Genomic DNA, 12,912 nt, shown 5'->3' on the forward strand with positions numbered 1-12,912 from the left:
CTGTTAATCGTCTGAAATCTCAACAAGCAATAAAGTTTTTTGGAGGTTTTAAATTTTGGCACAACATCTACAAAAATGCAGCTAAATCTGAAGCTTGGAATTGTGCTTTTTTAATTGAACAGGACACACTTAAACTTAATTGACCAACACACTCTGTCAGAAGCCCTTGCTATTCTGTGTTACAAAACGCTTTATGAATTACAGCACAGTTTTTGTGTGTGTGTGTGTGTTATCCCAACACTTCAGTCTAAGTGTTCCAGACATCCCTGATATGAACGCAGTGGCACAAGAGAATGGAAATGAGAATGTAAATGCTGGTCAAATATTGATAGACCTGTCAAGAGTTCGGTTATTCTAACATTTCCCCAGGAACCCATGTGCACATGACATAATCATCTGAATTTGTGTGTGCGTGTGTGTCTGTCTGTCTGTGTGTGTGTATATATATATATATATATATATATATATATGTGCGTGTGTGTGTGTGTACAAAAAATGTTATACGTAATATTACATAACTATGCTTTATTGGTACTACAGCAACTTGAAATGATGGCACGCAGGCAGTAATACTATAGCAGTAAGCAGTGATGTCTGAATTGCTAGGTATCTGATTTACAACAAGACAGAGTGATTTACAGTCCACATGTGTAATTATTTTACAGCCTGTAACATCTTTAATGGAAATATTATGAAAGAGGACGCCGATTGTAGTGTATCTCCACTGGCTTGAAGTGGTGGTTTCCTTAAACTAATGACATCCCTGGGTGTGAAAAGCTGAATCTCAAAACAAGGACTGTGTGTGTGTGTGTGTGTACGTGTGTGTGTGTGTGTGTGTGAGTGTATGTGTGTGTGTGTACGTGAGTGTGTATGTGTGTGTGTGTGTACGTGAGTGTGTATGTGTGTGTGAGTGTATGTGTGTGTGTGTGTGTGTACGTGTGTGTGAGTGTGTACGTGTTTGTGTGTGTGTGTGTGTGTGTGTGTTTGTGTACGTGTGTGTACGTGTTTGTGTGTGTGTGTGTTTGTGTACGTGTGTGAGTGTGTACGTGTGTGTGAGTGTGTGTGTGAGTGTTTGTGTACGTGTGTGTGTGTGTGTGTGAGTGTGTATGTGTGTGTATGTGTGTGTGAGTGTGTACGTGTTTGTGTGTGTGTCTATGTATGTGTGTGTGTACGTGTGTGTGAGTGTGTGTGTGAGTGTGTACGTGTTTGCGTGTGTGTGTGTGTGTGTGTGTGTGTACATGTGTGTGAGTGTGTGTGTGAGTGTGTATGTGTGTGTGAGTGTGTACGTGTGTGTGTGTGTGTGTGTGTATGTGTGTGTGTACTCTTTGAGTTTGTTCTGGAGAGAGAGAGGTGGTCAGGGCAGCAGGTTGCTGACGGCAGTCCCAGAGCCGGCAGTCAGAGCCCGTGGCGGAGCTGTGTCCCCGTCTGTCCGGAGAGAGCCGGGGCTGTTTGCTCAGCAAAATGAGTCGCCCGCGTATCGAGCCGCGATTACGTTCTGGCGAACAACGGAGGCGCTCCGCGCGCCGCTTATCAGCTGACGGCCAGGCGCCGGTTTTTGGGCTGGCCCAGCACTGCCCCGGCAGCGGGCACGGCCGTATTTGCCAATCTTCTCCGCAGAAGGGCAAAGGTCACGGGCTGTGCTAACTGTCTGGGCGGAGCCACTGGAACTGACACATGGAGGGGCGTGGCTGAGTGTGGGGGGGGGGGGGGGGGGGGGGGGATAGAGACAGGAGAGGGCGTGGCAGAGGATGAGGGAGTGGGGGGGTCAGGAGTCACAAAAGGGGGAGGGCGTGCCAGGGGAGAGATGGGGGTGACAGTGGTTCACTGTGTCATGAGACTTGATTCTGCCGTCAGTACAGCTCACGAAAGAGCTGAACTCAATCACAATATGTGATTAAAATGTCCTTAACTGAACATTCTAATGCTGAAGTCACAATCACTACGGGTAACTGAAAGCAATTCTAGAGTTCTAGAACACTGACTTTGATTTGAATTTTAAAAAATATTTTTAAAAAAACATTCCAAATAACCTACTCTTCAATATGGTTACGGTCACGGTCAGAGATAGTCACAGGGTAAAGATATCAACTGTCAAGGGAGGCAATGAAAGTTAGTGAGTCAAAGTTCATTCCTGCGGTACATATCATATATTTCTTCACCGAGATTGTGTCCAGATAGCGTGAGTGTAATTTTCCATCTTCTATCGGCCTTGCCATCCTCTAGCCTGAGAGAGAAAAAGAGAGGGGGGGGGGGGGGGGGGAGACTGTTCTCCCCGCCTCCTCTGACTGTTCCCATCCGTCTACTATCTATGAGGGAGATTTGCACTTTGGTACCACAAGGAAAAAACAAAAAGATTTCCTTTACCTATAACTGACATGTTTACTGCTATTGTGTAGCAGAAAGTGACAGAGACATGTCGAGAGAAAAAGAGTCACCTGGGGTTTGATCTTTTTTAATTTGTTCATTTTTGGTGATGCATTTTACGGTGTAAATGCTGTACACACACCTCTAGGTTTCAGGCTCAACTGTGAGATAATTTTAAAGACCCTCCTAAAGGAATATATTCGTTCCCCTCCTAAATGATTTTCAACTGATGTTCTCACTGAACAAAGTTAAAATCCAGTCTTTGGAAATGTAGATAGGGAAAAAAAGGCTGAGGACAGGACCTTGGTGTCCTCAGGGGTAGTTGTGGCCCTACCTTAAGCACTACACATGGACCTTTCCCCAAAATGGCAGTAAAGGGGTCTGAGAACATCTGAGAACTTTGCATTAATATGAAAGTAAACCGGGATTTAAGTGTGTCCATAAACAAGCTTTTGGAAGGGTGTGCTTCATTTATTAGGCAGAGTTATTTACATTTACATTTAGTTATCCGTTCACTCAGACCACAGCTTGTATATCTTGAAGGCTTGGGCTATAAAAATAAAACAGGGTTGTATCAGGACATCTCTGTTTACAGACCAGCGTAGCTCGATAACATCTCTCCACATCTTTAACGGCCTTCTGTCATTACGGCTGATTTGTTGTCATGTGATCGCTCTTTATCGACCTCCTCCATTTCACACCGAATCAGCTATGATCTTAACAGTTTCTATGTAGTACACACAGTGTAGCGTTTTGCAAAATTTCCATTGTTAAGCTGCATGAAGCTACGTTTCAGAGTTCTCCATGGCATAGAGGTGGCCATACTGTGAAGGGCCCCAAAACAAAATGTTGCATAGGGCCCCAAAAAAAGGGCAGGAGTGGCCCCTGGACGAAAAAAAAAAGAAAAAAAAAAAACATTAGAAATTTAACAAACTAAAGCAGCGCAGTAACAACTCTAACAATAATGGTACAATTCTTTATCTCCTGTGAGAAGAGTGAAAAGACAAATCTCTATCGTTCTGTCGTCAATATCATGGGGACGGTGGTGAGCTTAGCATTGCCACTAAAAACCTCCCATAAAAACACGGGGGCCTCACTTACGAGAGAACAAGAGAAAGGCTGTCATCTTTTGGGCAAATAGACGATGAAAATAAAAACAGTACCCAAAACAAGCACGCTTTTGTCACACTCAATAAAGCTGATTACCACCACCACCCCCACCCCCCCACACTCCTTATAACTGAAATGACCACACTTTATGGATCACCTTTGCCATAAACTTTCACGTTTACAATGGACTTACTGCTCACTAATAACCTCTATATTGGCCAGATTTATTCTAAGATAAACAGACGGGCAGTAAAGTAATGGCAATCGGAAGGGCACTGATGTTGTTATTGTCTATAAATGTCAGATACACTTAAGAACCTGTGCACTATAAATAGTTAATTGAGACTACTGGAATTTAAAATTAGCCTGTTGAAATAACGTGTCCTCCGCTATCCAGTCTTATTTTTAGTTTGCTTTTCCCATTGTCTTTTGCCTATTTAAATTATTTGTCGCGCTATATGCTTGTGAGGCAATGTTATGTATTTTATCCAACCTCTTTAGACTTTAATTGGATGTTCATAATGTTAAACATTCTAATTCATACCCAAAACTTGTCATAAAGTTTGTATGTCTGATATATATCACTATTTTAAAGTCACTCTTTATTATCAAAATCTATTAAAACCATTGAAACCACTAGTTAAAATTTGTTTTCACTTTTCTGGCCCAACATTTTTGTGACCACAAAACACAACACTTTCTGTGATCTATTGCATGGACATTCCCAATTATAAAGTGCCTCTGCCTTTACTACTACTACACGCACATAACAACAACAGCAACATCCATCCATCCATTATCAATACCCGCTTATCCTGAGCAGGGTCGCGGGGGATGCTGGAGCCTATCCCAGCATGCATTGGGCGAGAGGCCAGGAATACACCCTGGACAGGCCGCCAATCTATCCCAGGGCTCACACACCATTCACTCACACACTCATACCTATGGGCAATTTGGGGTCTCCAATTGGCCTACCTGCATGTCTTTGGACTGTGGGAGGAAACCGGAGTACCCGGAGGGAACCCACGCGGACACGGGGAGAACATGCAAACTCCACACAGAAAGGCCCCAAGCCGAGATTCGACCCACGACCTTCTCGCTGTGAGGTGACAGCGCTACCCACTGCACCACCGTGCCACCCATACAACAGCAACAAGAATAACAATTTAACTTGAGAATAAAAAATAATAACATCAAAGGTGGTGACTGCCAAGCATGTACTTCCCTCTTTTGTTGCCAGGGGGCGCTGAATCTTAGCTTGCAGGAAAGTTTCCTGGTGTAACAAGCAAGTGAAGGCCCGCAGTGTTTTCTGACAGATTAACCTTTTCATAATGCATTGCAATCATTCTGATTAACCTTTGCTTTGTTGATGAACAAATGATTTCAACATGACACAATAAAACACAATCTAAGGCAAGTTCATGTTAAGCTACTAACAGATAAAAAGGCCGTAGGTCACATTTTCTAAAAGCCATAAACAGAAATGTTTAACCATTGAAAAAGTAAAAGGAAGTAATGGGACACGCAAGAATGAACTGACACCAAGAAGACAGAAAATCTCACCGTGTCACGCTCATGCATATCACAAAGAATAGCTAATTAGCTGAATGGGAAAAGACTATTAGCCTTTAATGCAGAACATATTGTCAAATAATTATGAGATTCATTCAGTTGATAAAAGAGTAACAGCAAGCAGCCCATTGTGAGAACCGGACCAGTAATTTGTCTGATTTACAAGGCATTTATTTTTATTGCAGAGAGCCACATCTTGGATCTTATCTCGCTGAATATCTGGGTTAGCTGAATATCTGGGTCTGCTGAGCAGTCTAGTCCAGTTCTGATTGTTTGGAATGCAGCCCGATTATTCAGAATATGGTCCAATTGTTCGGAATGCGGCGTGATTGCCTGGAATGAAATCCGATCACTTGGGAATGTGGTCCGATTTTCCGGAATGTGAACAATCATTCCGCCTCTGATGAAACAGGAGGGAATGAAATCAAGTGCAACAGCTGCAACTTTTGCATCCTTTTTTTTAAAATCTAATTTTGGTTTGCAATACGGCCCGTAAAATCTGCTCTCAGAGTGGAATCACCTCTATCTTTCACTTTCTGTCTCTTCATAGTTAAGAAAAGTTTAATCTTTAAAAAATAATAATAATCATTCTTCTTGAACATCCTTACCTCTGTCTTGACTTTTGATCGTGAGAATATGTGTTATGTTTTTTATTTGTGCAGTTCAGAGGAACCTGAAGTGATATCTGGGACTTCGGATTGCTTTCCATTATCAGGTCATTATAACTAACCAGTGGCTGAATGCACATGGAACTGCAAAGAAAACTGTGTGTCAGAGGCAGATTTATTTTAACTCACAGACATAACTGAAGTCTATCCCAGCATGCATTGGGCTAGAGGCAGGAAAACATGCAGGAATTGATTCTACTTTAATTGTGAATCGAAACAGGCTGCTATTTGTTGGTGCTATTGGCAAAAAGACAATTGTCAAACTCTGCCTGTGATTGATAATTTTTCTGTTTTTACATGCCATAACTTAAGATAAGTGAAAATGCACTCCGTACATTTTGAATTGCATTCTTACACATTTTTTTCCACTTCAATTACTTTCTAATGCTCCTTGTATTACTATTGTAAGAGAAATGTATCGCAGAGGTTTCACATGGGCGTTTGATGACTTCTTTGAATGGCTGCTTCGCTTTGATGTCTCCGCGTTGTATTGTTTTCCCGATGCTTGACCCGTCATAAATAACCCGCGAGGTCGTTCTGTTTTTATTGCCGCCTGTTAAATCGGCTTGGAGGCGGCCGCAACTATCGCTGCCGTGGCTTTGAAACGGTCACCGAAAGCTTCCGTAAACGCTTTGGAAAGCCCGGAGTCAAGGTTTCCCCGCTCGTTGTTCCTTTTAATGCGGTTAGAGAGCAAACACAGCGTACATATCGGCCCTGTAGAAGCCAGCGTCGTAACTGTCACCAGCCACATATCTGCCGTATCTCAGCTACTGTCAATAAGATATGGAATTAGAGGCCGCAATTATTATGAGAACTGCATAGCCGTCACCTTACATGATGCTGACAGAGAGTCTTATTAATAACACAATGATTAAAGAAATAAACAATGTGTCACAAACCCATTTAACCATTTGGATGTACACCAAGTGACGACCGTGTTCTTACTTCAGGCCTGTCACAATCAAAGGGGCGTGTTTAAAGTTGATTCACTTATTTTTGACCCTTGACTTATATTATTTAAATAAAGATTATATTTAAAGGTACATTAATACTGTATTTTTATGTTTTGTTTTTTTTACAGCAGGAAAGCATCTACTGCAGCATGATCATCGCGTATGTGCTGTTTTACCTGTTCGCCGCTCTGACCAGCTACCTGCCCTGGCAGAGCTGTGGGAACTGATGGAACACGGACCGCTGCCCGGACCATCGTCAGGGCAACCGGTTCAGCCACGCCCTCAAAACCAGCGGCACTGTCAGCGCTAGCGAGGACTGCTGGAGGTGAGGGACGTGCTCAAACACTTCACCAGACAACACCACTGGCCACGCAGACCAATCACGTGATGCGCAAAACTACGCATCACCAGATAACACCACTGGCCAAACGGACCAATCACGTGATGCAAATCGAGTTTTGCATGGTCCTCCCCGTTTGGCATGTAAATGGGATTTTTCTACTGGGGAAGTTAGTGGACTTCGGTGGCAGTCAAGGATAGCAGAACAGGGATAAGAAGGCCATCCTGTCCAGGGCCATTGAGGGCACATCCTTGGTTTTTTTAATGTCCATTTCCAAAGCCTAGATTTTATTATTTTTTTTAGTGATAGCATCAGTTGCAATTCACTTAGGAATGTAATATTTTCTCAGTTTTAAGCCATTACAGCATTTACACCCTAAAATGCATCCTCAATGAAATGACTAAATTAACAAAAAGGGAAATTGGAATTCTGTGCGTTTTAAAAGCTGGAATTCTGTGTTGTGTGTACACCGCGGCGTTTGCTGTTATTGATTCGTAAAATGAGTGTTTTTAAAATGGATGACTGCTAAATGTGTATCAGGAAAATATTCAAATCCTGTGTGCTGGCACTGGTCTCAGTTATCTTCAGTCGACTGTGACAGTCAGGGGAGTCTACCTTTACCCTTCAAACAGCTTCTGGAGTCCTCTTTCACTGTGTGTGCTTCTGTCATTGCAACTGTAACGCAAAAGTACAGTTCATAAGTCATTGATACAGTTAGTTTGTCACATAGGCATTACACCCTGTCGGATTTGTTTAATGCCACTTTTTAAAACAAGTTGTTTGCCTATATAATAAAAAGGTTGTGGACACAGAGTGTGCTGCTTTAAATGAGAATAATTCACTCTCAGATCATTCCATAAATCAGGCTTAAGCACAAATTGAGAAATGATCTTAAGATCACGTCTAAGATTAAGTGCATGTACATTTTTATGAATGAGGCCTCAAGACTCAGAAGGTATAAATAAGATGCCTTGCATTTCCTTTCCAGGAAGTCCTTAGTTGCAAATATCTGCAAGGACATTGTGTCAGGTGTGAAAAACAAAGCGGGTTGTGTAGTGGGAATCCTGTAATGGTTATCAACCTCCTGTATCAGATACGGTCCCTTGACTGACAGCTGGGTTTTATGATAGTCATGTGACATGGGCAAGTAGAGCAGGCTTTCAGCGAGTTATTTAATCAGCTATTTTTTTCAAATTCATATTTAGGGAGGGCACAAGTTTTAGTGGTTTGACTGTGGTCCTTTCATGTGGTTCGACGGTTGGAGCACATTACTTTTATATAGATCGTGGTGCAAATGTGGCTCTTTAGCATTGGCGAGTAGTTTTATTGGAGCATTATTGCTTCAGGTTTGGACTGCAGCCATTGAACCGATATTCTACGCCCCTTGAGTGGGGTTTGGTGGCCTTCTAAACTTCGCCTCCTGCGACACCTTCCATGGAAACATTCACAGGTGTGTGTGACTCCGCCTTGTGGGCGGGGCAGTTTGGGGACCAGAAACACCTTTCCCCCTAATCAGCAGTCCTCTTTCAAAGGTGAACTCCAGCTCTGGCAGGAAGTGGGGATAAGGGGAGACCTTTGGTCGACAGCGAACATCACTTCCTGATTTGTAGCTCAGGAGGTAAGAGCGAACATCACTTCCTGACCGACATAGCTGGAGTTCACCTTTGAAAGAGGACTGCTGATTAGGGGGAAAAAAGCGCCCCCTGATTGCGCGGGCCTACGTGACACCGATCACAGCACATTAATGAACTGCTTCGTTCCGGTCGTACGCAACGGATGGCAATCCAAGGCTTGCCTGAGATTAATCAATCAAAGGGTTCAGGCTGTCTACCCGTCATTCCCCGTTACGTTCTAACCCAGCGGGTTTATGTGCGCACAGCAATAAGATCACGACTTTCCACTCATCTTGGCAGCAGTGATTATGTCACCAATGCCGGCGGGTTGCCATAAAGTGAGTGCTGACTAATGTCATTTGCCATGGGCCATAATTCCCCTTTGCCAAATTGTTGGTATCATAAAGAATAGTACACACTGGAGCCCGCACCCCATTTATGCATCGAAATTTTAACAGGGCGATAGCTTCTATGCTGCACATGACACCTCTGGCCTGCATTCTATGAGCTTCTGTCATTGCCTTTGAGCTACTGATGAACGCAAATGTGTGTGTGTGTGGGGGGGGGGGGGGGGGGGGGGCGGTCAGTGGGGGGTTGGTGGGGGTTCGGGACTGTACCTACTTTCACTTCTAAAATAAAAAATGGGTTGTGGGGTGGGGATGGGAGGTGAACCAAAATACAATCTGAAGCTACAGTCTTTGATTTCTGCTTGGCAGGAAAGTGTGTGATCAGCTATTGGCTCATTAAATTACCTGGTCTTCTAGAACTTTCCTCAAGAAGAATCACTATGTTCGCATTTAACCAACCATGGAGCTTGAACACTCGCACAAGCGTACCTTTTACAAGCTTGAAATTCCAGCACGTTTCATGGATTTAATACTCTTAGCAGACTCTAAATGCTAAACCACATTACCCCCACATGCCATTAGTGACAAATCAGCCAGTTTTGAACCTGATCTTTATTAGCCTTTAATGCGTGAGCATAATTCATTTCGCAATTCCTGTGAACAGGACAATAATTTACTGAGAATTTCTCCATCATTCTGAAAGCCTGTTCGTACACTGATAACATATGTACATCACAACCGGCTTTATGGGAATGCAAACCTTCCTTTACTGATAATTACGGGTTTTGAAATGTGGAAATCTTTAAAGGTGTCCTCAGCCCCATCATGTTTATCAGCCGCTGTTGGGCTGATGACGGCGAAGGACCATAGCAGGGTGGTAAATTTATCGCCAGGTGCTGAACGTGACCCGGTCCCACCAGAGCCTCTCAAAGTGCCACGGACCGACCGCTATCTCATCTTCCACAGGATATCGCGATTGTTGTTGGCTGGTTCTGGGATGTTGCTCCTTTTAGCTCGCGACAAAGGGAAATGGACGGAGTGTAGCACAGTGGGTAAGGAACTGGGCTTGTAACCGAAAGGTCGCAGGTTCGATTCCCGGGTAAGGACACTGCCGTTGTACCCTTGAGCAAGGTACTTAACCTGCATTGCTTCAGTATATATCCAGCTGTATAAATGGATACAATGTAAAATGCTATGTAAAAAGTTGTGTAAGTCGCTCTGGATAAGGGCGTCTGTAATGTAATGTAATGTAAAAATGTTGACAGACAGTTGGCTCGGCAGTAAAACCACGCAGAATTTACCCACGATGCCGATCACCGTTAGGCCGAAGTCAACGATGAAATCGCGGGTCCCTTACCCATAAGCCACTGCTGCTTTGTGCCTTCATCCTGTGACAGAATTTATGCCCCTGAAAAGGACATACTTGTGGAATGATGGCTTCTGTTACAGCAATTTTAATGACCTAACTTGTTCTTTGTCTTGTATTGACCGTTTTGGTTCTTATGTAGAGGACATTAGTATAAAGACTAGCCTAGTATCCTCAATGTTATAAGGATTTAATTTCTACCCATTCTGTCTTTTCAAAATGTTTTTATATATTATATTATATTATATTATATTATATTATATTATATTATATTATATTATATTATATTACATAGCAGCAACATGGAGAAGTAGCTCTCTCCTTGACAAAGCGATTGGCATCAAGGCAATAATCAGGATAGGAAGATTACTGCCCCCTGATGGATGAAGTGGAAGAGGCACTTGATCCACCTTGTAAAGGGTAGCTTTTAGAGGCTGCGTTTTGAGGCCCTGAAATGGGGCTCAGGTGTTATAACGCTCTCTCACTCTCGCCCATAAGCAAATGCTGCTGTAACCTTTGCCCTTTGCCCTTTGACTTGTGAGCTGACAAGGAGAGAGGCAGCTTTGCATTCGGAGCGAGCCTTCTATGGGCGGGGCATCGCTTTAGAACGATCACGCTTTTACAGTACGCGTCCCCAGATTTGCCTCTGATGCACGGTTATGCTCCCCTTCACCTAGAAGGGCAAATGGCCTCAAATCGGCAAACAAATTCAGGTCACCGTACGGAGTGGCGTAAAGACTTACACCGTTGAAATCTAAATTTTAAAATAAGGATAGATATTTTTTTTGGCACTCGTCCGGTGTCTGTGGAGGACAATAAGCGGCTGCGGGGAGCTATTGCTGATTTGGGTCGAAGTGTAACAGGTTAAGTTCGCGGGACACATGCGTGTAAATTCGGGAGCAGCGCACGGCAGGTAGCGTGTCCTCCCAGTTAGTTAAAAAAAGGGGACTGGCCGTTCTGTGCTGATCACGAGACAGAATCGCGCGAACGCTCAACTTTTCTTGCTTAGTCTGCGTGCCGTCGTTCACACAAAGAGAAAAGAGAACTGGGAAGGAGAGACAGAAGGGAGGCTTCAGCGATGCCATGTCGCCGGATCCTCGTCACCTGTTGGTTGAATGATTAACCGCGGCGACGCCATAAAACCTGCGGTTTATGGAAAGTTTCATTATGATGGGTCGTAAAGATTGCGTTTTATTGGCCGTGGGTCCTGAGTCTGACCTCTGACCCTCACCTGACTCCCCTGGTCTCTGGGTCAGGCCGTGTCGCAGGGGTAAACACCTCCCCTTGTGTTTGTGCCTTTTGGTGCACGTTGCAGCTTTACAAACGTGGGACGTCCAGCCCAATCACTCGCACAGGGGCTCAAAAGTCCTCTTTTTAAGACTTCAGACGACATTTCCTAGTTGTATTTGTGGTTAGTGCCGGTTTCTGTTTCCCTTAGTAATTTATGTATTGTCGAACACGCTAGACCAAAAACCAGGGTTAATAATGTAAGGTTAGGATAAAACAATAGATATACTTATTTGAGTTGAACTAGATGTCAACTAACCATGTAAGAAAAAGCGTAGCTTTAGTTCCAGTCTGTCTCAACTCTGTTTTTATGAAATAAAAACATTAATCTGATGTATGGGTCTCTTACTGGATGTCACGTGACTACAAGAGGAAGTGTAAGAACTCACAACAAAAACGGAGGTGATAATTCATAAAGTTGTTTCACATGCACTCTCATAACCTCTCTCTGCACCCATAATCATAGAACCAATAATTCTCACCTGAAATGAGAGAGATCATTTTCTCTCACAAACTATCAAAATTATTAAATTGCAGCTTATATTGACGCAAAAGTGTTTCCTTCCGTGATGTTGTGGTGTCGTGTTTAAGCGATGAGGATAATGGATCCACCCTGTTATGTGCACACATATACTGCCACAAGTATTAGTAAAGTATTTTTATTCAACAAGAATCATGCAAATATCGTCTTGTTTGTTTTTGTCAAGTTAATGCTTTTTATACAGCATGCTTTTTTATGAATATATAGAAATCAAAAACAGTATTTGAAATTAATCGTCCCATTTTTCTTATTTGTTACAATGCTGCTACCTACTGACCATAAGTGATATTAATGTTAAACTGAGAAGGCCAATGCCATCAGAAGCCATGTTGCTGTGTTATATTTCAGCAAATCATGACACTTAGCTAAACATACATATGCCACTGAGGACAATGCACAAATAGTCATGACCCAAATAGTATAGTTTTAGTAATCAATATTTCAGTATTAGAGAATTGTTCCGAAATTTTGTAAACGTTAAATGCTTTCTGTTTTATATTACATCAGCCCATGACATGAGCCATTTATATAAAAACATTCAAGTACAAGTGTAAAGTTTTCATCTTTCATATTTTAAGATATATATGTATATATATATTTGCACACACATATGCACAAACTGCTAAAAAGTTTTCATAGCATTGTGGTCACAGTCTGGAGACATTATATAAAAGACAGAAGAGAAGTTCTCCAATGATGAATATTGAAATTGTCTAGTATTTTATTCAATTATTTTACGCATGCAAAATAA

Source organism: Anguilla anguilla, chromosome 3 (genome assembly GCF_013347855.1).
Source record: "Anguilla anguilla isolate fAngAng1 chromosome 3, fAngAng1.pri, whole genome shotgun sequence".
NCBI classification, from domain to species: domain Eukaryota; kingdom Metazoa; phylum Chordata; class Actinopteri; order Anguilliformes; family Anguillidae; genus Anguilla; species Anguilla anguilla.